At 44.5% G+C, this 24,700-nt stretch overlaps 1 protein-coding gene and 1 long non-coding RNA gene across 2 annotated transcripts in view; both read left to right on the top strand.

The window, feature by feature from the left end:
• Positions 1–24,700, top strand: part of LOC310765619 — a 38,660-nt gene that overhangs the window by 728 nt on the left and 13,232 nt on the right. The window lies entirely within an intron of this gene.
• The window catches only part of LRRC8C (leucine rich repeat containing 8 VRAC subunit C), a 36,774-nt gene that overhangs the window by 2,195 nt on the left and 9,879 nt on the right, over positions 1–24,700 (top strand). The gene's annotated exons all lie outside the window — the stretch shown is intronic.

Genomic DNA, 24,700 nt, shown 5'->3' with positions numbered 1-24,700 from the left:
AATAGTGGAACATGATTGAGTGGGTCAAAAGCCCTGATGCACATAGCTCTACTTTTTACCCACATTAAAAAATTGGTCTCTCTTAACAAAAAATAAAGTTTTACTGTGCTGCCTAATGGATGTTATTTTTCTTTCTTTCTGTTTTTGCATTCTTGGTAATATGAGAAACTTTGGCCTGCCAATTTTGCTGTATCACATCTCATTCCATTAAGAAGGAAATGGAGGATGCTTTAGAATATCCCAAATAAGTGCTAAAGGTTTGTCTTTGTCTGAAGCCAAGCTTCTTCCTTGTAATAAAAGGCATAAGATGGGGGTGTGGTAAGGATAGAACTGCCTTTGTCCATTCTTGAGATACTTACCTATGGACCTAATTGGCTGCTCCCTCTCTGTATGGAAGCAGTCAGCTAGAGAGTGCTGTTGTGCTTGTGCCTTGATTGTGGGCTTATCATAGGCATTCGCTTGGGAATTTGAGAATAGGATGATGGTCCAATGCAGCAGGGATCTTCTTATTTTAGAGGGTGGTAGACTCTCCTCTGCTCCTGCCAACCTAGCAGTTCAAAAGCACGTCAAAGTGCAAGTAGATAAGTAGGTACTGCTCCAGCGGGAAGGTACACGGTATTTCCGTGCGCTGCTCTGGTTCGCCAGAAGTGGCTTTGTCCTGCTGGCCACATGACCCAGAAGCTGTACGCCGGCTCCGTCGGCCAGTAAAGTGAGATGAGCGCCGCAACTCCAGAGTTGGTCACGACTGGACCTAATGGTCAGGGGTCCCTTTACCTTTACCTAGACTCTCCTCTGGAGATCTCATAGGGCTGCTGATGCTCCCACTCTGGATATCCTGCACTGAGTATGAACAGAACATCAGCCAGAGCCCAATTCAAGAAAAGAAGTAAAAAAACAAGCAGGTCCTCAAGGCTTTCCTAAACCCCTGAATGGATGCTAAAGCTTACTAGAAACTAGCCTAGGTGGCCTACAAGACCTTCTCATAGTGGGATGACAAAAGATATAAAAGGATGGAGTGGACTGCCTAGTGCAGGAGTGGCAATCTGCAGCCCCAGGGACTCAATGCGGCCCCCAAGCCTTCCTTATCTGGCCCTTGAAACACTCCCTCAGCCACACTCTGACTTGCCTTAAACCCCAGGTGTTTTTGCTCTTCTGGAATGTGTCCTTCAACTCTGATAATGCCCCTGGCTTGTCTGGATAGGGAAGAGAGAGGTGTTTGTTGTACAGTGGTACCTCAGGTTAAGAACTTAATTTGTTCTGGAGGTCCGTTCTTAACTTGAAACTATTCTTATCCTGAGGTACCACTTTAGCTAATGGGGCCTCCCGCCGCTGCGGGCGATTTCTGTTCTCATCCTGAAGCAAAGTTCTTAACCCGAGGTACTATTTCTGGGTTAGCAGAGTCTGTAACCTGAAGTGTCTGTAACCTGAAGTACGACTGTACAAAAGTAAAGTTGGCATAAATTGTTCTGTCCACTTTCCCCCCGGCTCCTGTCCACCACTGGAATGTAACCCTTGGGAGGTTGCGGATAATTGAATAAGGTACTCAGGCTGGAAAAAGTTCTCCATCCCTAACCTAGAAGATGTGACCTGCCCATAGTGGGCTTTAGTGGTTTCCTGGCTCGCTTCCTGAGAGTAATGCTGACTTGTAAGCAGGGTCTTGCAGTAGTTACCTGTGTGCAGTTGACCCTGCCAGTGCAGAGCTGTGCTGCCTTTGCGTCATGCAATTTGAAAGGTGCTTCTTGTGAAAGAAGGGTACCTCTTGGTCGTTCCACTGAATTATGGAGAGGACATTCTCTGTGGCAGCTGTCCATGAAGGGAGGGAGCATTTGTCCCCTTCGCCTAACCCCCAGATCCTTTTGTTTTTTAAAGAGTAAGTTTCTAGCATGTGTGGAACCCAAGATACAAGGCAAAATGCGCAGGCACAATTCTTGTCGTTTGTTTAGTGAGAAACTTGCCTGCTCCTACTTTTCAGTTCTGTATGTATGTTTTATTCATTTGACGTATCTATCCATCCTCCCTTTCCCGGAAATTTCCTGCAGATGCCTATGGTGGCAGCCCCTGAATTGTGGAACTGCCTTCCCATAGTCTAGCATCTCTGTTGCACGGCTTCCATCATATGTGAAGATGCACCTTTGACAATTAAGGGGTTGGGGTTTTTTTGCGGAGTTTGTGTGTAATGGAACCTCCCTTGTTTGGACTTTGCTTTAGAGCTGCCTCATTTGATTCTTGCACATTATATTGCTGTAACGTGCCCCGCGACCTCATGGGGAAATCCTTTAAATGATCAACAAAGGAATACAAGTGGTTGGAGCTCAGTGAAAGTGACGGCGGGCATTCAGTTTCTCTAATCACTACAAAGCAGAAGGTGGACTGGGGTTATATACCGGCTGTCTCAAAACAATGTCCAAAATACCTAGTTCTGGAGGATGGTGCTGTATTTTGTCCAGGATCAGCCTGTTAGTTTACGTAGAACTGGGAAAAATGACTACAGTTTCCTATTGAAGTCAGACATAAAGACCCTTTTGCTTGGCACCTGTGGTTTATTTTTTATTTTATTTTTATTTTTTGAGTCATTTCCTTTTCCCTCTGTTTTTAAGCTGCTGATGCATGCTTCTAATTCTGCACAGTACTTCCTGCATGTCTGTCTATTTACTCCCCCCCCCAATTTTTTTATTGTTTTTTTTCACAAAAATTTAAACACACAGACAAATAGACAAACAAACATAAATCATAACCTTATTAAAACTAATCTAATTAACATTATTAAGTGACTTCCTCGTACCCCTCTGGTTAGATTTCAGTGCATCTCATTATAACGGGTTTCCAAGTCAATATTCTTATAAAATTAACTTAATCACTTAACATCTTTCTTTCTTTCCAATTCCGCATTAAACATATTAATTTATCACATTACATATTTCAATCCTAAGCCTATCTGGTATTTGCAAACTTTTTCTAATTAATTTAACTTAACATATTTAACTAAATAACCATTAAATTTCGTCCATTCTTCCTGGTACTCCTTGCATGTCTGTCCATTTACAGCAGTCCCGTAGCTGTCTCTTGGGCAGTGCTAGATGCCAATGTGTTGTTTTCCCAATCCAAGTGGAACACAAAAAACTGCTTGCTGTGTAATTGAACCATTGGTCCATCAAATTCAGGATTACCTACACTGGGGGTGGGCTACCATATTTTGTCTGAGGGCCGCATTCTCACAGGGGTAAAAATAATGTGTTGGAGGCCACATGCAGGCAGTAGGCAGGCCCAGAGACACAAATGTGCTGGATTAACTAATCTGGAATAAAGACCAACATTAGTCTTTCACTCACATGCACGAATGTTGAAGTGATTGATACTGTGGGAGAGGCAACTTGGAGACACAAAAAAGATAAAGAATAAACAGAGGGGAAGAAGTCTGATGGGACAGAAGAAGGGGGCCGTTTCAGGGGCCACATAAAATGATTTTAGGGGCCATCCATATATGATCTCCCAGGTCAGGGTTATCTATGGCTGGTGATGACTTTTTGCATTTTCAGTCGGGGATCTTTTGCAGTCCCATGACTCCCACCAGGGATGTCAGGAACTGAACATGCATCCCTTTGCATCCCAAGCATGCATTTTACTGCAGAGCTACAGCACTTCCCTGAAGGTGCCTGTACTACACAATATACAGATTTTATGTCTGTGCTGCCCTCAGTGTCCTCACGCCTGTCAAAAGAAAAGAAATACACCTTTTGCGTTCACCCACACAGGCACACAAAAATAATGACCAACCTGTCTCAGCAACATACTCCTTTTCATTCTTGAAACAGGCAGAAAACTGACATGTGGATCTCACTCTGGGGTAATATCTGCCTTTTGCAGGCTTTCTCTGACTGTGGAACGCCCTCACCCTGGGAGCATGCCAGACACGGATGCTTTTGGTAAAGATCTGTCTCCCTGGGCTCCATGGCTGTTATTTTATATTACATTATGTTTTTGTTTTTATCTGCTCTTACTGCTATGACTTGTTGTTTTTTTAATTCTTGTGGGATCAAATGTTGCAGGGCGGGTGGGCTAAAAATAATCAAACAAATACAGAAACAACCCTTTCGAGTCATCCCATGCATGCTGATTTGTGGGAAAGTTAGGCTGGATTTGGTTGGCTCTGACGAATGTCATATGAGTAGGATCGTGCATAGTATTACGTCCCGGAAGGAAAAGGGAGTGGCGAGGAAAACCTCTGTAAATTTTCTCAGTGTGTTCATTCACAGCATCGCAATTTTACAAAAGCACCATTGTAGGAGTCTGTGGCATGTTGCTGTCCCTCAGACTGATTAGCAATTTTTTTTTTGCAGACAGTGCAGGCTTACTTAAAGGATCTCTTTAAGTAATTTGTATAGTGTTCGCAAGTGTTCAAGTATTTGTCCTTCATGTAGATTATCTAAACTATAACCCTTACAACAACCCTTTCCGATAAATCAGTACAGTCGTACCTTGGATCCCAAACACCTTTGCCAGTCAAATGTTTTGGCTCCCGAATGCCGCAAACCCAGAAGTGAGTGTTCTGGTTTGCGAACGTTCTTTGGAACCCGAACATCCGATGTGGCTTCTGATTGGCTTCAGGAGCTTCCTGCAACCAATCAGAAACTGCGCCTTGGTTTCTGAATGTTTTTTTTTTCTTTTTCAAATTTTTTATTAGTTTTCACAACATTATAAACAAACAAACACATAAGACAAACAAACATAAATCATAGCCTTATTAAAAATTACACTTATTAACATTGTTAAGTGACTTCCTCGCTTCCCCTTGGTTGAATTTCATTGCATGTCCTTTTAATGGTTTTCCAAATCACAGTTCTTATAAAATTTAACTTAAACATTAACATCCTTAGATCTTCACATTATGAAATTAGACATATAAATTAATCACTTAAATAAAATCCTAAGCCAATTTAACTTAACATATTTAACTAAGTAATCATTAAATTTAATCCAATCTTCCTGATACTGCTCCTCCTTCTGGTCGCGGACTCTTCCGGTTAGGTCAGCTAGCTCCGAAAAATCCATCATCTTCTTGGTTTCTGAATGTTTTGGAAGTTGAACGGACTTCCGGAACAGATTCCATGTGACTTCCGAGGTGCCACTGTATTATCATACAGGTGAGGGACTGAGCCTGAGACACTAAAGACACTTAGTGAGTTCATGGCAGACATAAGAGTCATAGAATCATAGAGGGGAAAGGGACCATGAGGATTATCTAGTCCAGCATTCCATTGTTTGTGGAATCATGAACATTACATCCAAACTAACCCCTTCCACCAGGCTGCAGAAACACATGCAGCTGAATCCAGGCCAGTTGGTCAGTCCACAAGGCATGGAAGTGCTTTGGACAGCCTTAATCAGTCCCCAGCAGTTGTTTAATACTTCAGAGTATTTATTCCACTTGAATGGCAAGCATGAGGTGTTTTGCTGAGCAGACAGGGAATCACATTGGCTTTCCGCAGATCAGTACAAGCTGTCTGCTTCCATGAAAAATGATATACCAAAATGCTTCTTTCTGCAGCTTATCTTTAGCTTTTGTGTCACGGCTTCTCGTAATGCAATATTATGGAAGAGCATTATGTCGCTGCTTTTTGTGACTTCCAGGGAGCTGCTGCACATAGTTAGCTGGCTTAAAATCTCGCCGAAGTCACGTTTTAAGCTGCATGGCAGGATCACTGCCAGAAACCACACTGGGGGGAGGGGGAACAGAAGGGAGAGGATACTTTGTTGCTGACAGTAATTAGGTTCCGCCAAAAGGGCATGTTCATTCCAGGATGGGGAAACAGGGATTGATCCATCTGCTTTCTGGGAATAATCCTTAAATTATTCCACGCTTACAGCGCTGATCCTGAAAAATAGTTACTTGGAAGTACAGTGGGCACTCAGGTTGCGAACATGATCCATGCAGGAGGCACATTCGCAACCCGCAGCGGTGCGTCTGCGCACACGCGGGTTGCGATTCGGCGCTTCTGCGCATGCACAAAGTGTGATTTATGCTTCTCTGAAAAGCGTGAGACTCTTAATCTCAGGGTTGTGGGTTTGAGCCACACACTGGGCAGAACTGCATTGCAGAGGGTTGGAATACAGTCATACCTTGGACCTCAAACACCTTGGCTCCCGAACAAGTCAGCTCCCAAATGATCAAAACCTGGAAGTTCCTGTTTTCGAACGATTTTCGGAAGCCAAACATCCGGCGTGGCTTCTGATTGGCTGTAGGACGTTCCTGCAGCCAATTGGAAGCCACACCTTGGTTATTGAATGGTTTCAGGCGTCAAATGCACCTCCGGGATGCATTCTGTTCGAGAACCAAGGTAGATTACACTTCCAGCTCTTCCAGCTCTATGATTCTATGATATATTGCGCATGGACAGAGCTACTGTATTGTGTTAATTTCTCAGCTCCCATTTCCAGTACTTGTTGCTCAGTCAAGGCATTTTAAGCAGCACAAAGAATAAATCTTGTCTTCCTGGAGAAACAGATCTGTTTAATTAAATTGTTTTTCCGGTAGTGTTTTCATCCTCCTCCTTGCAGGAAGAATCTTGATTGCGGGGTTTTTTATATTAGTTTGAATCAAATCCAAAGAGATGCCTGGAATGAGCACATGCTTGAGTTGACCAGAGGTCACAAAAGGCATTTAAACTCACCCAAGGCACTCTGCTCATATGGGGTCAGAAGGATGAAAACTTCAGCTGCCTAAGTGATGTTTTGAGGAAGTTCAGCAGGGCCTGAGGATTTAACTGAATCAGATACGTCCCATCCCCAAGTAGGAGTCCTTATCTTCAAGGGACATGGGCAGGAGAGGCAGGGCATCCAGGGCCAGCCACAGAAGCATTTACAGAGGAAGCACTGAGCATATGGCACTGTTGTCCTCAGACTCGGAGGACTCCACTGCAGAAGACCCAGGAAGGGCTGAGGTTCCCTTGCTCTGTCACAGTAGGAGATTATTCAAGAAGGCCAGGCCCTTTAAGAAGCTCAGTATCTTGAAGCACACCTGCTGATGCTGTCGCGACTACTATATAAAGCAGCGTTTCCCAAACTTGGGACTACAGCTTCCATCATCCCTAGCTAGCAGGGATGATGGGAATTGTAGTCTGGAAACAGCTGGAGACCCAGTATTGGGAAACACTGATATAAAGGCTCAGTCCTAGCTTGTTTCTTAGCTAGAGCAGCTTCAGAACTTTATGTTGCCCATGGAAAACCCTGAACCCTACTGTGCCACACCCCACCCAAATCCATCCATCCTACACACTGACCCACCTGAACCTTATCACACTTTGCCTTGTTGTACCACAAAGCGACACAAGATATTTCCTGCTGCTTTACATAGTACAGGGGTCAGCAAACTTTTTCAGCAGGGGACCAGTCCACTGTCCCTCAGACCTTGTGGGGGGGCAGACTATATTTGGGGGGGAATGATGCAAGAGCACCACGAGCCCCGGTGGCTGCTTACCTGTGTCTTGCGAGTGGCAGGGGCTGGCGGTGGGATGATGAGTGGCATGCGAAAGGGCTCTGGAGAGGCACTGCTTTAAATGGTGATTGCTTGCTTGAGTGCTGCTGCTGGCACCAACAAAGCCCAGCTCCCTTCCTCCTCTAGGCAGGGCGGGGGAAAGCCAGGAGGAGGGAGGGAGGAGGCGCCGCCGCCGTGTGAGGGAGAGGGAAAGAACGCGCACGCTGGCGATCCATGCAGCGATTCCTGGACCGTCCGTGAGCCGGATCCAGGAGGCAATTGGGCCTGATCCAGCCCTCGGGCCTTAGTTTGCCGACCCATGACATAGTATGTTAAACATCAATCTTTTTCCATTTACATCGTACCTTGGATCTCAAACACCTTGGCTCCTGAACAAATCAGCTCCTGAACAATCGAAACCCGGAAGTGAGTGTTCTGGTTTTTGAATGATTTTTGGAAGCCAAGCATCTGACACAGCTTCCACAGCTTCTGATTGGCTGTAGGACATTCCTGCATCCAATCAGAAGCTGCACCTTGATTTTCAAACAGTTTCAGGAGTCGAACGGACTCCTGAAACACATTCTGTTCAAGAACCAAGGTACGTCTGTATTTCTTCTCAAACAAAACATCTCTTTCCATTTCCCTTCTGTTTCTATTCCCTCTTCTTCATTTCTCCTTTTTTAAAATGTCTAAAACAAAAGAAAGAAAGGAGGCAGCCTCTAACTCCATTGTAAACAACACATAAATACAAGTGCAAAACAAACGATGGTGGTTATTTAAGTCATCTTTCTGAGATAGCATGCACCGAGTTCTATTACAATACAGTGGTACCTTGGGTTAAGAACTTAATTCGTTCTGGAGGTTTGTTCTTAACCTGAAACACCACCTTAGCTAATGGGGCCTCCTGCTGCCGCCGCGTCACTGCTGCGCGAATTCTCATTCTCATCTTGAAGCAAAGTTCTTAACCCGAGGTACTATTTCTGGGTTAGTGGAGTCTGTAACCTGAAGCGTATGTAACCCGAGGTACCACTGTAGTAAGATTAAAGCATTCCAAGCGGGAACAGATGTCAGGGTTTTCTAGTGCCACATTCTAAACACTAATGTCAGTGCATTTGCTTGCTGTGAGATTTTGTTATATCTGAGGCTGCAATTCAGAGAATTGTGCGACCAGCTCTGTGCATCCAGTGGGATTTTCACTCGTTGGGTCTTTGGTTCTCAAATAACAACCTGCTGCAGAAGGGTACTCTGCACAGAAATGTAATGTGGCCTTATAGCTGAGGTAGGCTAGACAGACAAGTGTTAGAAGCTGAGGTATGAAAGCTAGGAGCTAAATGGCACCTTAAATCGAGGTTATGGACGCAACAACAGAATGTCTAGGCACACTTTTTTATAACAAGAATACAAAGCTGAAAATGAATGAACTGCAGCTAAAATATTGTGTTCATTTTCCACATGGTCTCTTCTCCAGTCTTTGGAGAGTAGCTGGAACTAGGGAGGCAGAAAAAGGTCCTCCTAGGGATGCGGGTGGCGCTGTGGTTTAAACCACTGTGCCACTTGGAGTTGCCAATCGGAAGGTCGGCGGTTCGAGGCCCCACGACGGGGTGAGCTCCCGTTGTTCAGTCCCAGCTCCTGCCAACCTAATCATCATCATCATCATCATCATCATTTTTATTTATACCCTGCCCTCCCCAGCCAAGGCCAGGCTCATGGTGGCTAACAAGCAATAATAAAAACAAGTTGAATGAATACAACTTAAAAACAAGATTAAAATACAACATTAAAATATTGAAACATTAAAATATTAAAATGCAGCCTCATCACAGGAGGAGAAAGGAAAAAGGAAAAAGAAAGAGGGGGAGGGAATCAAATTGACTCCAAGCCAAAGGCCAGGTGGAACAACTCTGTCTTACAGGCCCTGTGGAAAGAAATCAGATCCTGCAGGGCCCTGGTCTCATGAGACCTAGCAGTTCAAAAGCACACAGTGCAAGTAGATAAATAGGTACCACTCCAGTGGGAAGGTAAATGGCGTTTCCATGTGCTGCTCTGGCTTTGCCAGAAGCAACTTAGTCATGCTGGCCACATGACCCAGAAAATCTGCCTGCGGAAGCAGACAAATGCCGGCTCCCTCGGCCTGTAAAGCAAGATGAGCGCCGCAAGCCCAGAGTCATTTGTGACTGGACTTAACCGTCAGGGGTCCCTTTACCTTTACCTTTTCCTTCTACTCTGCAGTTTTAATTGAGTGCAGTACTGTGCCCAGAGCTCAGAAACTGCTCGCCCTAATGAAATTCCTTGCTGCAAAATGCGCCTAGAACAATGGGAGTTTTGAACACTGAGACAGACCCAATGCATGATCCAGCCATGCAGTGGACAGGAGGAAAAGCCAGGAAGAGGAAGGATATAAGACTAATGGGGAAGTTGTGGATCCTCTGGAGGCTGTGTTGAACTCCCAGCTCCAGCCAGCATCACCAGAGGACAGAGATCATGGGAGCTGAGGTCCATGCACATCTGGAGGGTCTACAGGAAGTGGAGGAGCACTACAGAGTAACTGAGCATGGGATCTGGGGTACCTTGTACGATTAGCAGTAGTGAATTTCCTGATAAAGTGAAACTGAAAACTTAGCAGAACCAAATGATAGAGGTCATGATAAGTGATACTCTCCTATACCCTATAGATTTATTTTGCCATCTGTCTTAACTCTGTCTGGAAAGCAGTGCCTGAGACGCATTTGGGGGCCAGAAGTATCGCTCTGCTTATCCAGATGTGCTGAGGCTGCTTTTGCTGGGAAACGCTGAAAGTTGTTAAAAGCCTCCTTGTTTGACATTCAAAAGTAAGGTAGAATAAATCCTTTATATAAAGAAGCCACAAATCATGAGGAAACAGCCACTCCTCTGACTTTCTTTGGCTCCGCCATGGTGTGATCTTCAACGGACGTTTCTGACGAGGCTCAGAAGGAACCCTTTTATAGGTATGCTACTTTCTGTTTGCTCAAAATGTGGAACTGCACCAGTCCATGGTAAAGTCTGTATGAAGCAAGACACATGAGCAGCTTGCTTGATTTCCTGTTTAGAGAAAGTCAGCAATTACAGTACACTCAGCTGTCAGTTAATGCAAACCTGCAAGCTGTGATGGGTAGCCTGGTGGATGTAAACTGGGGAAATCTGGGCGTATTGAGTGACTTTGAGCCATTCCTTGGCTCTCAGCCTAACCTACTTTGCAGGATTGCTGTCAAGGTAAAAGGGTGGTGGAAAGCTGTGTACCCTGATCTCCTTGGAGGAAGTTTGAGGTAGAAAGTAGATTAGTTTTGCAAAAGCTTTGAAATAGGTTGCCACTTGTTTGTTGCAAAGATCGACCTTCCAAAAAATTATGGTATTTCCCTATTGCCTTCAACTTGTGAAAGGGAACTCTGGTTGATGGCATGGATAGGAGGGGAAATGGTTGGCATCTGTCTGTCTCAGGAGGCAATGGCAGAGTGCACCTTTGCGGGTGAAATCAAACCATTGGAAGGTTACAGCGCCTGCTGTGGCTGTAGAGACCGATACAGGAGAGACAGGTTTTGTTGCAGCTGGGGCAGATGAAAGCATCCGGTTGTGCTGCTGCAGGTGCACCATGGCATTTCTTCTCTCTGCACTCCTCCCAGAGGTCATTCCTCCTCTCATCGCTGCTGTGGATACATGACCTGTCTCCAGGCACCGTGGAGGGACTTCTGCATCGTGAGGTTGATGTTGCCTATTTAATGAGTATTCATTCTGATGGGTGTTTGGGGAGCTTAGGTGACAGTCACATCCATGCCATACAATTAAAGCACCAAAGAATCCTGGCAGCTGCAGTTTTACCCTTTGCAGAGCTACAATTCCCAGCACCCTTAATGAACTACAGTTCCCAGGATTCTTTTTGGGGCAATCCACATGCTTTAAACATATGGTGTGCATGGGGCTTACATTGCATGGAGGCAAGACTTATCCCGCACTTTTCAGTGTGTGTCTCCCCATCATTCTATTTACTGCAAAAGTCAGATCTTTCGGGGAAGCACGTTTGTTGCACAACACCTCCCAATACCCTATAGCTCAGCAGCTCTAATTTTCCAGTATGTGATTGAATCTCATCCAGAAGTAGTGACAGTTTGGAAATTCCCATACGCTCCCTCTGGCTCCTCCTCCATCCTGTGTCTGCTTCTCTGGTAAAAGTTTCCTGACCCGTCATAGCATCACAATTTCTGCAGTAATCCTTTTTGTCAAGTGCCATTTCCTTCTTCCTAGCCTTTCCCTGGCCATTTAACTTATGCTAGAAAGAAATCATAATTTGTTCTTCAAAGAGCTGAAAGTGCTTTGAAAGAGATTGTGACTTATGGTGGGAGTACACCTCCCCCTTTTGCTTTTAGTGAACAGGATTTGTAGGTTTTTCGGTTGTTTCGAGGTGACAGTCAGACAAAAGAAATAATGTGTGCGCCCTTTGTAAATCCTCTTTCAAATAGTGACATTGCTGAAGTTTGAAATTACCTGCTTTGGACTATGATATTCCTGCATGCGTTATGCAACCAGACATCATTCCCATGATAGGTTTTTCTGCAGCTTGAAATACAAAAACTGAATTCTGCCCATGCACAAAATGTGTATTTAGTCTGAAAATGATACGGCAATATGATCCAGTGCAGCCAGTGTCATGAGGCAATTTAGAACTGTCCTCTCTTTCTAAAAATAATAATAAATCGTTGCAATAATGCTTGTAATTGCTGACTCAGTTTTGAACGGAACTACTCCCAAGTCTCTGGCTTTAGAAGTTTAGTTCCATTGGCTGATAATATGTTGACCCGGTTTGCACATGCAAATCCTGGCTTAATAAACTGGGATATGCACAAGCTTCATGCAGCGGTGCAACTAGTTCAGAGGTTTTCAACCTTTCTGAGTCCACGGCTTCCTTGACCAACTGCATTTTTTTTGCGGCACCTCTGTGGGGCTCAGGAGCCCAGATGTGTCACCCCTTGCCTGCAGAGCTGGCAGCCTCTCACCCTTTTTCAAACACCCTCCTCTCTTCTCCCCTCTCCTTGGGAGTCCTCCAGGCAGCCACTGTTGCTGCCCCTGGTCTCTGAGCCCCTACCCCAAAGAGAGGTGCCTCCTCACCACATGCCCATTTAATCATAACTTCTTTTATTTCTTCATCCTTTAATTCCCATTCTAATAATAAATTATACATTTATTATATGTAATTCGGCTGGACCAATGGGAGAAATTATGGAAATATGATATTAAATTCACGGCATGTTATACAATAAGAGAAAATTTTATGAAAATGGTGTACCAATGGTACTTAACTCCGGTAAAAATGGCTAAAATTTACAAATTAAAATCGAATACCTGTTGGAGATGTAAAAAAGAAATAGGAACAATGTTTCACATGTGGTGGGAATGCCGACCTATTAAACAATTCTGGAATGAAATCTATGAAGAACTCAAAAAGATGTTTAAAATATCTTTCAGAAAAAAACCGGAGGCATTCCTTTTAGGTTTAATTACAAATGATATCCCTGAAAATCAAAGGAAAGTATTCCTTTATGCAACAACAACTGCCAGGATGCTTATAGCTAAAAACTGGAAAGGCAGAAAAATTCCATCAGTGAAAGATTGGCAAATTAAATTTTGTGAATACATAAATCTGGCAAGACTCACAGCTTACATAAGGGGACAATCGGACCAGAAATTATTAAAAGAATGGGGTTGTGCTAAAGAGTATATGAAAAAACATTGTTCTGGAGTTAGTATATTGGTATGTAATGAATGATGCTTTACAGGGTTAAAGGAAAAGAAAAATGGTGTAAAAAAAAAAAGTACCAAGGTGGAAGTAATCTAATTAGACACAACAACACAGTAAGAGTAAATTTTTTGAGGTCTTAGAACAAAGAAAGGAAGTCAATTTGTGTTTTATGTATGTAATGATATGGTTTTTTTTTCTGTAGATGTGTGCTTTTTCGTTTTTGTTTAGTTTAGTCTTGTTTCCTTTGCTTTTTTTTTTCATTCGTTTTCTGTTTTTTTTCCTATATGTTCCGGGGATTTTTGTTTGTATAGTATTATTTTGGATTCAATGTTTGTAATTTTTGTTATGATTCTGCATTGGGGGGGGGGGAAGAAAAAAAAAAAAGAGAGGTGCCTCCTCACACTGCCCTACAGGGGCCTGGGAAACAACCCCAGGCCAGTTCACCTGGGGAGCTTGTAGCCAGGGCTGCTGCAACAAACTGCTGTGCAAGCTTTGGGTGGCAGAGATGCGAGAGGGCATCAGAGGAGGGAGGGAGGGAAGTAAAGAGGGACAGAGGCCCATGTTGGCTGCAGCACCCCTGACCGTGGTTTTCAGTGAAAACCACTGAACTAGACGATTTTGTAGCCTATTCAGACTGCTTTTGGGGTGTGTGGCAGGTGTATTCTACAGCATGTCATTAACACAGGAGTAGTGAAGTTATCGGTTATGTATTCAGTGGTCTGTGTTTGTCTGAGCTTGAGTCTGGACTAGGGGTTCTGAGCCTTTATCCATACGCTATTCTGCTTTATTAGTTGTTCCATGATGTTTCCACAGTATTAATGCATTATTGCTGTCTGGAGGGGCAGTCTTGCACTATAGCACAATAAAAGCAGGACATCTCCTCCACCCCAGAAACATTTGCGGTATAAAAAACAGGAAGTTTTTGCACTGATTGGAAACAAAACGGAAACTTTTGCAGGCACAAATAATACTGAAAGTGGGATTGAGTATAAACACCTTGATGCCATCATGAGCACAAATCATCAGGAATGCACACAAAAAAAGGATGTCTGGAAGGGGCCCTTGGACCCTGTATTTAAATGGTCTTATAGGGACCCCCTTTAAATGTCTAAATGCATGACTTTGGTTGTGAAGCACACAATTCCTGATTTTATTCCTTCCTCCGTCATTCCATGCTTTTCAACTGTTTCTACATGCCTGTTGTGTTAGAGCACCCAACAAACAAACAAATCAATTTGCCGTCTCAGATTTTCTTTCTTTTTTATATAAAAACCCAACAACTCTTGAGCATGCATCATTTCACATTTTAAACTCACTTAAATCATAGCACCGTCATAAACAGGGGTCAAATGGGGGGGGGGTTGCTTCTGCTGCCTGATGCAAAACACATGTATTTGGGAACTGGGACCATTTTCTTGTAATAATAATAATAATAATCATTTTTATTTATACCCCGCCCTCCCCAGCCAAGGCTGGGCTCAGGGCGGCTAACAAGCAATAATAAAAACAAGTTGAATGAATACAACTTAAAAACAAAATTAAAATACAACATTAAAATATTGAAACGTTAAAATATTAAAATGTAGCCTCATCGCAGGAGGAGAAAGGAAAAGAAAAAAGAAAGAGGGGGAGGGAATCAAATTGGCTCCAAGCCAAAGGCCAGGCGGAACAACTCTGTCTTACAGGCCCTGCGGAAAGAAATCAGATCCTGCAGGGCCCTGGTCTCATGAGGCAGAGCGTTCCACCAGGCCGAAGCCAGTGTTGAAAAGGCCCTGGCTCTGGTTGAAGCTAATCTAACTTCCTTAGGGCCCAGGACCACTAGGGTGTTGCTATATATGGACCTTGAGGCTCTCTGTGGGGCATTGCCAGGAGAGGCGGTCCCGTAGGCACGAGGGTCCTAGGCTGTGAAGCGCTTTAAAGGTCACAAGCAGCACCTTAAATCTGTCCCTGTACTCCACCGGGAGCCAGTGCAGCTGGAAAAGCACTGGGTGAATATGCTCCCATGGCAGAGACCCTGTCAGGAGCCTCGCTGCAGCATTCTGCACCCGCTGGAGTTTCTGGGACAGCTTCAAGGGCAGCCCCGCGTAGAGTGAATTACAGTAGTCAAGCCTGGAGGTGACCGTTGCATGGATCACTGTGGCCAGGTCGGGGTGGGAAAGAAGAGGATAGTAGATGTTTAAAGTCAAAATAATAAAATGAGCACCTGTAATCGGTGTTTGAAATTCGCGCATTTTGCACCTTGCTATCGGCCACTTGGGACCGAGTGAAGATGTCCAGGAGCCAGGATGGTGGTTGACATCAAAACTTGTTCTGTCACTGAGCCCCAACCATTCCCCATTGCAGTGGGCCCTCAGGTTACGTTACCTTTGCGTAACTTAACTTTCGGGTTGTGAACGCGGCAAACCCAGAAGTGTATACTTCTAGATTTCACCACACGTGTGCGCAGAAGTGCTCTATCCTGCGTGCATGCGCAGAAGCGGCACCTCATGTTGCGGACTTTTCAGGGTACGTACGGACCCCCGGAATGAATTAAGTTCGTATCTGGAGGGTCCACTATACTCTGCAATGTCATAAGACTCTGCCCAGAACACTCTGTGATGTCAGAGATGTTCAGCCAATACCTATGAGGGATCCTGACTTTTGTTTTGTCAGCACTGTACTCTCTCCTGTTCTTCCCTTGGTTTGGTTGTGTGCTCTCTCTTTTTCTTTTTCTTTCTCTCTCTCTCTCATTTTACCTATACAAACGCAACAAGGTACCACCTGTTGTTTCCTCCCCCACCATTTTATCCGCACAACAACCCTTCGAACCAGGTGAACAACGCCATGGTGTTACAGGACAGCAACAATGGTATTCCTTAAACGTGGCTTGAATATGCTTGTAGACCTTAAGAAAGATGGCGTGGTCCCTGCTCCCTAGCTGAACCAGTATTTGAAAACAGCCCATGTGGCGTTTGGAAGATTGCTTGTGGCCTCCTGTGTGCATCTAAAACTAAAAACTGAACAAATTAAGAGGCATGCATGCATGCAAGCATTCCTGATCCCTTCCCTCCCTAACAACAGGAAAGGGAGGGCATCTCCAGACCATGAAGGGAGAGCCAATTAGGCATCTTTCCAAGATTCAGAGAGGCAGACAATTATCTGATTTTCTAGAACAACAACAATTAATCCTTTTACCCACCATCCTTATGTGGAGCTCATTTCAGTCATCATGAGCCACTGTGGTGTGGGGGTGTGCAACTGACAGACCCACTTGTTCTGCAGCCCTCTTAATGGAAAACTACATGGACCAATAGTATGAGGTGATAAAATTAAAGTTCCTCTGCTGCTGTGCAAATAATCACCCCACATTATAAAGTAGGCATTGCCAGCTGTGTGACTGTTACTGGCCTGTTAACTCAATTCCTGTTCAAGATTACAGATAATTGCAACTCAGGGCATCACGCATGGAGGAAAACATCCTAACTGGCAAATCACAATAATATTTCAATCCAGTTAAAAGGTTGCTCAGACAGAGAACGTGAAAAGAACACACAGCATCACTGAAACCTTTCCCAACCTGGAGCTCTCGAGATCTCGGACTACAACTCCCATGAGCATGGCCAGTGGTCATGAATGATGGGAGTGGTAGTCCTAAACATGTGGAGGGCACCAGGTTGGGGATGCTTTGATAAGCTGGGTTGATAAAGTGAGATGGTATCGTACAGTTCTGCAGTATCCTGTTGTTAGAATGGGATTAGGAACGCTGCTTATTTGGCACTACAGAATGAGAATTTGGGCTTTAAATGGGTCAAGTAATCTGATCCTTAAACACATTCTTGAAAAGTTTCCAGTTCCTTCCAGCTCGTTGTATGATTTCAGAGTTTAGATTCCATGTCCCTGAATGTTGATATTTTTGAAACTGTGAAATTTTTCAGTTATGATCAACAAAACGAAAAGTCGCTCACCAAAGATAAGGGTCGAGTTGGCAAAAAGCGCAGGAGTTTCAAAAGAGGAGATGCATTAGTCAACGTTTCCCATCCCACTCCGAACAGAAAGTCCTCACAGAACTTGACAAAGGGCGTTTTGTCCTGGCCTGCATCCATCTCCCTACACGCAGGAACTCCAAACGGCTCCAGTAGGAGGTTCTCTTGGTTGCTACTATAGAAAGAACTCAAAATCCCAAAGAGATAAGAAACAGTAACGTCTCTGCCAAGCTAGGTAGTTCCAGAAAGCTAAGTGTGGTAGCTGTATGGGTGCAAGAAGACAGAAAGTGCCATGGCTTGCTGTGGTGTGCTACATTGGTTTTAGCTGTCAGTATAAAGTGTGCTGGAGCAAAAAGAAAAGAAAAAACCTCAGGCCACAGCTCAGTGGGAGAGTAAATGATTTGCAAGTAAAAGGTCCTTGGTTCCAGTGTTTGAAATTAGCCAGGTGCCAGGCGCGTTTTGCACCTGGTTATCGGCTACTTGCAACCAAGTGGAGATGCCCAGGTCCAGGATGGTGCCTGATCTCTCCACCATCTGGGGATCATTGGATCTTGACTGTTTTCACACACTAATATGGCATCCTGTAGATTCTTTCAGTTATATTTCATCTGCACAATCCAAATCAATTTCAGGAAGCAAATTGATTTTTCTGTGCAGCCTAAGCAGGAGCAGCGAACAACAGTAATGTGAATGGTTGTCTCTTGCCTTCACTTGCCCCACCCCACTGCCCTGATCGCAGTTGTGAATAATATTCTTACGTTATGAATGGTCCGTGTCACCATTAAGAAAATGAGGTCTGAATAAAGGTAAAGGGACCCCTGACCATTAGGTCCAGTCGTGACTGACTCTGGGGTTGCGGCGCTCATCTTGCTTTATTGGCCGAGGGAACCGGTGTACAGCATGACTAAGCTGCTTCTGGCGAACCAGAGCAGTGCACGGAAACGCTGTTTACCTTCCCGCCGGAGCGGTACCTATTTATCTACTTGCACTGCGTGCTTTCGAACTGCTAGGTTGGCAGGTCTGAATAGGCTAATATGCAGTCATACCTCATTTTACATTTGCTTCAGGTTGTGCGTTTTCAGGTTGCATCTTGCAGTGATCCAGAAGTAACGGAAAGGGTTACTTCCAGGTTTCGCCGCTCGCGCATGCGCAGACATGCAAAATGACGTCACGCGCATGCGTAGAAGTGGCAAATTGCAACCCGCGCAGGGTTCCCATTCGCAAACAGAGGCACCACTGTATATGTGGACTGTCCCTGGATCAAGCGACTTTTCTTCTTTAAGTTCTCAGAGTTCTTAACCTAGCTCAAGGTTGTCATCTGAACTAGCCAGATAATCAATCCTAGTCAGTCCATCATTTGAAAAATAAGACTTTGGAGCCATATTGCCCCCAAATGGCAACTTGAGGTTCCATTTTGGTTTAAGGAGTCATTTGGCGCCTAGCTTATTTATCTGAGTTTCTAACATGGCTTGGTTCTGTCCCCAGGATCTCCAGTTGGAGAAAGACCCCCCTCCCCGTCTGACACTCTGGAGAGCCATTGCCGGTTTGTGTGGATACAATACTGAGCAAAAGGGACCAGTTGTCTGACTCAGCTTCTGATGCTTCTAACCTGGCCCTGCAAATGGAACGCAGACATCCTGGGTCTGCCCATTTGCTTTCTCCCAATATTTGAGAAGCAGGAGCTATGTTGCAGCAGTGCAGGCTTTTCCCTGGATGAATCCCCACTTAACATTTCAAGGTGTGGCACAGTAGCACAAGGAAAACCACCATGTGCTTCCTGCTCTGTGCAAGTTTCAAAAGTGGCTACAGGATTAGCGCAAATGATCAAATCAGTAGAGCCTGGAGCTGATTCAGACTGCTCTTGGTGCAACTAAGGGTGTATCCTTCAGGGGACTGGAAAATGGCATGTCTCCCACCTATGTTCTGACATTTATTCAGTCAACAAAGAGCCAAATCATTGATCAGAGGATCTAGAATGCTTGCTCTGCAAAATCTGCAGGAAGGGTGAGGTTTCATGGACAGCAGGTTATATAGATTACAATCCTAAGCATTTTCATTTCTGCAAAAGTCACATTCAACTTGGCAAGCAGATATTATTAGATGCCGATTTCTAGCGCGTCAGGATTATTACCCCATGTTCATGCCTTGTCTGTTTCCCTTTCATTTACCCTAGCATAAGTAAGGTAAAAGTGCCTCTTCTCCACCTGTGATTGAAAATTATCCTACAACATTATATAAAAAGCATTGCAACCTCTGAAGAGCCCACAGCACTACAAAGCTTTCTTAACTGTTCAACTACTGGGTATTGAGTGAAAGCAATTGAAATGCATTTGGAGCGTTTAAATCCTGGGCAATAAGGCATCAGGTTTATTATAGGCCAGGTCTATAAATTAAGATGCAAGCTCTCTAATTCTTTAATGAAGTTAAATGCTTTCGAGATTAATATGGGAATCAGCTCTGAGTGCTGCTCTCAGTGACTTCTCCAGATGACACTATAAATCACACATAGAAACACTCATGTGCATCTAAGACTCAGAGGGAGCTGCTTTGGCATTGAGCAAACAGTAGTACAGTGGTACCTCGGGTTAAGTACTTAATTCGTTCCGGAGGTCCGTACTTAACCTGAAACTGTTCTTAACCTGAAGCACCTCTTTAGCTAATGGGGCCTCCCGCTGCTGCCGTGCCGCCGGAGCACGATTTCTGTTCTCATCCTGAAGCAAAGTTCTTAACCTGAAGCGCTTTTTCTGGGTTAGCGGAGTCTGTAACCTGAAGCGTATGTAACCTGAAGCGTATGTAACCCGAGGTACCACTGTACTGTGAAGTCAGAGTACAATTATGCCAGGATGGATTATTGCAGAGTTACCAGTTTGGTTTAAGATGCTTTTGCATAGCAGGAAGTGGGGAACCAGTGGCTCTTCAGGTCTGGACTCCAATGGCCATCAGCTCCATTCAGCATAGCCAATAGTCAGGGATGATGGAATTTGTAGTCCAGGGCCATTGTGTAGCATTAGCAATTGGCTGGACAGCATCGCCTGCAAGCATCTGACCAAAAAAGTTGGGTGTGTGATGTGGTGGTTCTGTATCCTTTGAGAAATAGACCCTAGGATTAGCTAAAGGGAGTTTGGGATTTGAAGTTCTGTTCTGTGTGTGATTTCTTTCATGCCTCACCTTCCTCTTTAGGTGAAAGAGGGATATGCATACACAAGTTGAGAGTCAGAAAGAATGCTACATCGCAAGAAGTCGTCTCAGTGTTCAAACTGTAATTCAGCCATGTGGCTTTTGCTAAATGATGAGACACAAATTTCTAAGAAACAAGAGGTTAACTCTTCTGCAGATGTTGACTCAGAAGTATCCCTTCCATGGTGCTTATTTCCAGGTAAATGTGCATAGGATTTTCAGCCTATGTTGGAACTTTTGAACTATAAGATAATGGACAGAAGTGTTGAGAAAGCAAGAAAGGGGCCATCAATATCAGCACTAAAGCAGAAACATCCGTTGCACTTTATTCTTGTTCAGGCTGTGTAGCAAGTTTAATTTCTCTGTGTTGTTGCACATGCATACTTTTAAGTTTTAGGTACACAAAAACATTCAGAACAGTTCTCCTAGAACAGTGGTTCTCAACCTGTGGGTCCCCAGATGTTGTTGGACTACAACGCCCATCATCCCTGAGCTCTGGCCTTGCTAGCTAGGGGTGATGGGAGTTGTAGTTCAACAACATCTGGGGACCCACAGGTTGAGAAAGGCTGTCCTAGAAGCAGTTGGCTGCTGTTTTTCAGCTGGCTTTCAAAAACACAGAATTGCCATGGCCCCAGACCTGGAATCTACGGAAGCAGAGTCCTCCAATGATGTGAGCCTCAAGGAGATGAATCCATTCCTTGGTCCATGTCATGCAGAGCTGCTGTCACCAGAGCCCACACCTCCTCCCCTAAACCTTCAAGAGACCCCCTGTCATCAGGCTCTGAGGTTGACCCACATATGACTTAGAGGACCAGGAGAGCCCCGAGATTTCCCCACAACTTGAAACTCAGGACCTAGAAGAAGCCAATGGCTGCAGAGGAAGGCTGTGGGACTTTTAACCAGTCAGATTCAAGGGGCTGGGTCTCTAGTTAATGAATACCTAACACAGGCAATAAGGATCTGCTGCTGATGAGACACTTGTATGCTTTGCCTCAGCTGCAGGATCGCTAACTGTGGTCCTGAAATCCATGTCTAGGCTCTTCTCCCATGGTGCTGATCCTGCTTCACCTCCCCTTCCTGTCTGCTTGCAACCATATGAATACTGACCTTTCCCCTTTTGGGGGTCATAACCTCTTTGTGGTGGTAGGCATCCCCATGGATCAGGACAAAAACAATCCTTGGCCCAGTTCTCCAAAACAGTAGAGAAACCTGTGTCTGGACTGTACCATCTGAGACTGCAGGTGGGGGTTCAAACTACTGAATGCTTCCCCTTATCAAAAATAAAAAGATCCCACCACACAGAAAAATAGGTGATGAAAAGAATAGTTCTACTCTAACATTCTCCCTTGGGGGCTAATTTTCTATAGGAATGTTTATTATAGAAAAAACAAAAAAAAATTATTTCCAGTAGCACCTTAAAGACCAACTAAGTTAGTTCTTGGTATGAGCTTTCGTGTGCATGCACACTTCTTCAGATACACTGAAACAGAAGTTGCCAGATCCTTCTATATAGTGAGAAGGTGGGGAGGGGTATTACTCAGAAGGGTGGTGGGAATGGGTGATTGGCAGATAGCTGTGAATTATTATAGAAGGTTTCCATAATGTAGGGATGGAGAATCTGTGGACCTCTAACACCCACTAGCCCTAGCCAGCATGGCCAATGGTCAGGGATGATGAGGGCTGAGGGTACCATAAAATCTGGAGGGCTGCATGCTTCCCATTCCTGCTCTAATTGAAGCCTGCAGCTCTGGTCTGAAGTAGTACAGTCTAGACAGGCCTATCACCTCATCTTCTACTTGTGAGACATAGACTTTAATTGTGCCTCCTTTGTACCATATTGTGTGGAGTCATAATTTTGGGTCATACTTGATCCTCTGCCCATCTAGTTCAAGACCAAAAAATTTCCACTTGCTTCGCCGAGCCAGGATCTGTTCCCAAAGAGCCGTCCTGAAGTCATTTTGGGCATTGGGCCAGACCCTTAAGAGGTGATGGCTTTGCAGATCATTTGCAGCTTATCAGCGCGGTGCCAAAATGCTTTGGGAGAAATGGCTAACCTTGCAGCTACTTCTTCAAACAAATTAGATGTGTATAAGCTTGTAGCCCGAGCTTCAAAACCCCCGGATTTTGTTTTATTTTGATCTGGCTACCATCCTCATCCCTTGCCTGTCTCTCTTCTGAGAACAATTCTGCAACCAAGCCTGTTTTCGTCCTGAAGACTCACCCAAGTGCTGTTCCCTTGGGATGCCAGTGGGCAGAAGATGAATGAATTAATTTTCTTCTTATCCAGGAACGCAGGCCATATGGACCTCCTGAAGTCTGACGTGTACTTGCATCTCCAAAGGCAAAAATACTTAATACTTCCTTGCTGTCTGGACAGCTTTTCTTTATTTCCACTGATGAAAGCTAATTAGAAAAACACAGAATTCAAAGAGACCATTTTAGAATCTGCAGCTAAATTGCTTCCCTCCCAATTCCCTGCCTCAAGCTCATTATCTTATTTCCCCTTAATTTGTTTAGGAAATGTTAGGTTTGCTGGTGCTTCTGTTTGCCCAGTGGGGGAGAGCGTTGATCTCTTTTTGTGTAAGTTCCTGAAGTCAGGGGAGTCAGCAAGGAGGCATCACCTAAGTTCATGCGTATGTAGGAGTCTCTGACGTCTGCATCGCTGGATCGTGTCTTCCTGCAGGCCTGAACAATGTGTCCCTGCACAACTAAGGACCAGGGTACCTCAGGGATGACCTGAATCCTTAAATCCCTGCTTGATCACTGAGATCATCTGCAGATGTGTCACTGGTCGTTCCCTGAGTTGGTGAGCCTCGTTTGACAACAACGAGAAGCAGTCTTTGGTGTCATCAGCTCAAACTCTGCCAACAGAGTTTCAGCAGGCAACTTCTGTGCCAGCTTTTAAATGCCTGCTGGAAACTTTCACATTTTGCTGGGCAGGTGCAGGCAATTAAGGACACTTCCTTCCACAACCGTTAATTGATGTCTGTTTTTAACTCTTTTATGGCCTTACTGTATGGTTTTATTGCTGTCAGCCGCTTTGATAAATCGCTGTTGTTGTGACACAGTTGTACGTACATATTTAAATAAATAAACAAATAACTTCTAACAAGCCAAATTCTTATACATTTTGCCTCATGTCTCAAGTCCTACAAATGCTGGAAATGTACTCTCTTTTTTTAAAGAAAGCTGAGAATCTGAGGACCCTGATTCATTCAGGGGAGAACAACTCTTATCTTGCTGAAGCTCTCGTAGTATCTGGTGGGGGAAGTCCTAGCTCTAGACTTCCTGTATCAAACAGAAAGTTGATTTAGGCTCCCCCCAGCATTATTGATTCCATGATATGGAAACAACAATTTGAAAGGGGCTTTGAAAGACCCTGTTTGCTTGGTTTGAAACACCACTCTTAGCAAGGAGTAACTTGTTTATAGAAAAGAAATTGAAAGTAAGTAGAGATTTTCAGAAATCCAAATGGGGTGTCATGGAATCATAGGGTTGGAACAGATCTGAAAACAAGAGTGTTGGACCATCCACCCCCATATTCCCTGGCCCAGTTCACACAGACCCAGACCACAGTTCTGAGAACAGATACAGTGCAGCAAAGGTACCCGTGGATTCACAGAGACCGTGCAGAGACAGAAGTGCAGAGAGCAATTACCGTATTTTTTGCACCATAACACTCACTTTTTTCTTCCTAAAAAGTAAGGGGAAATGTCTGTGCGTGTTATGGAGGGAATGCCTACGGGTGGCATGCCTACGGATTTTCCTCCTCTAAAAACTACGTGTGTGTTATGGTCGGGTGCGTGTTATAGAGCGAAAAATACGGGTAGGTTTGTGTAGCCTGTGCTGCTGAATCCTCTAATGAATTGATTCTGTTCTCCCAGGGGAGTACAGGAACTGCAGAAGCAAGAGACCTCGTGCTTTCCCGTAACTTTTGGCAGAGCTTTGCCAAACCATTCTTCAAAGAGGAAAGCAAAAATAAGAGGGGAGGGGGAGAAATAAATCATCCTCCATTTTCTGTGCAGTTCACTTCGCAGTCTTTTGAACGATAGCATGGAATAGGATTGTTGTCCTTTGAGAAAAGGTTAGACGGCTCTTTCTGCTGTGTCTGGCAGTTTGTTTCCCATTGAATTGCAGGTGGGCAGATGTGACCTTTCAATTCAAGCACTTTGCTTACATGTGCACCGAGCGCAGATTTTTGCACATGATAATAGCTTCTGGTGCATCTGCATTTTCAAGTGATGTCCTTGACCGATTAATGTTCTGCGATGGGGATTTTCAGGAAAATGTTGAACTGGGTTCCCCCCCTATGCTTATTTGGGCACTTTGCTTCAGGAATTT

The sequence above is a fragment of the Podarcis filfolensis genome (assembly GCF_964270895.1).
Source record: "Podarcis filfolensis genome assembly, chromosome: 6".
Classification (NCBI taxonomy): domain Eukaryota; kingdom Metazoa; phylum Chordata; class Lepidosauria; order Squamata; family Lacertidae; genus Podarcis; species Podarcis filfolensis.
The sequence above is the reverse complement of the archived record's forward strand: the minus strand, read 5'-3'. Positions and strand labels throughout refer to the sequence as shown.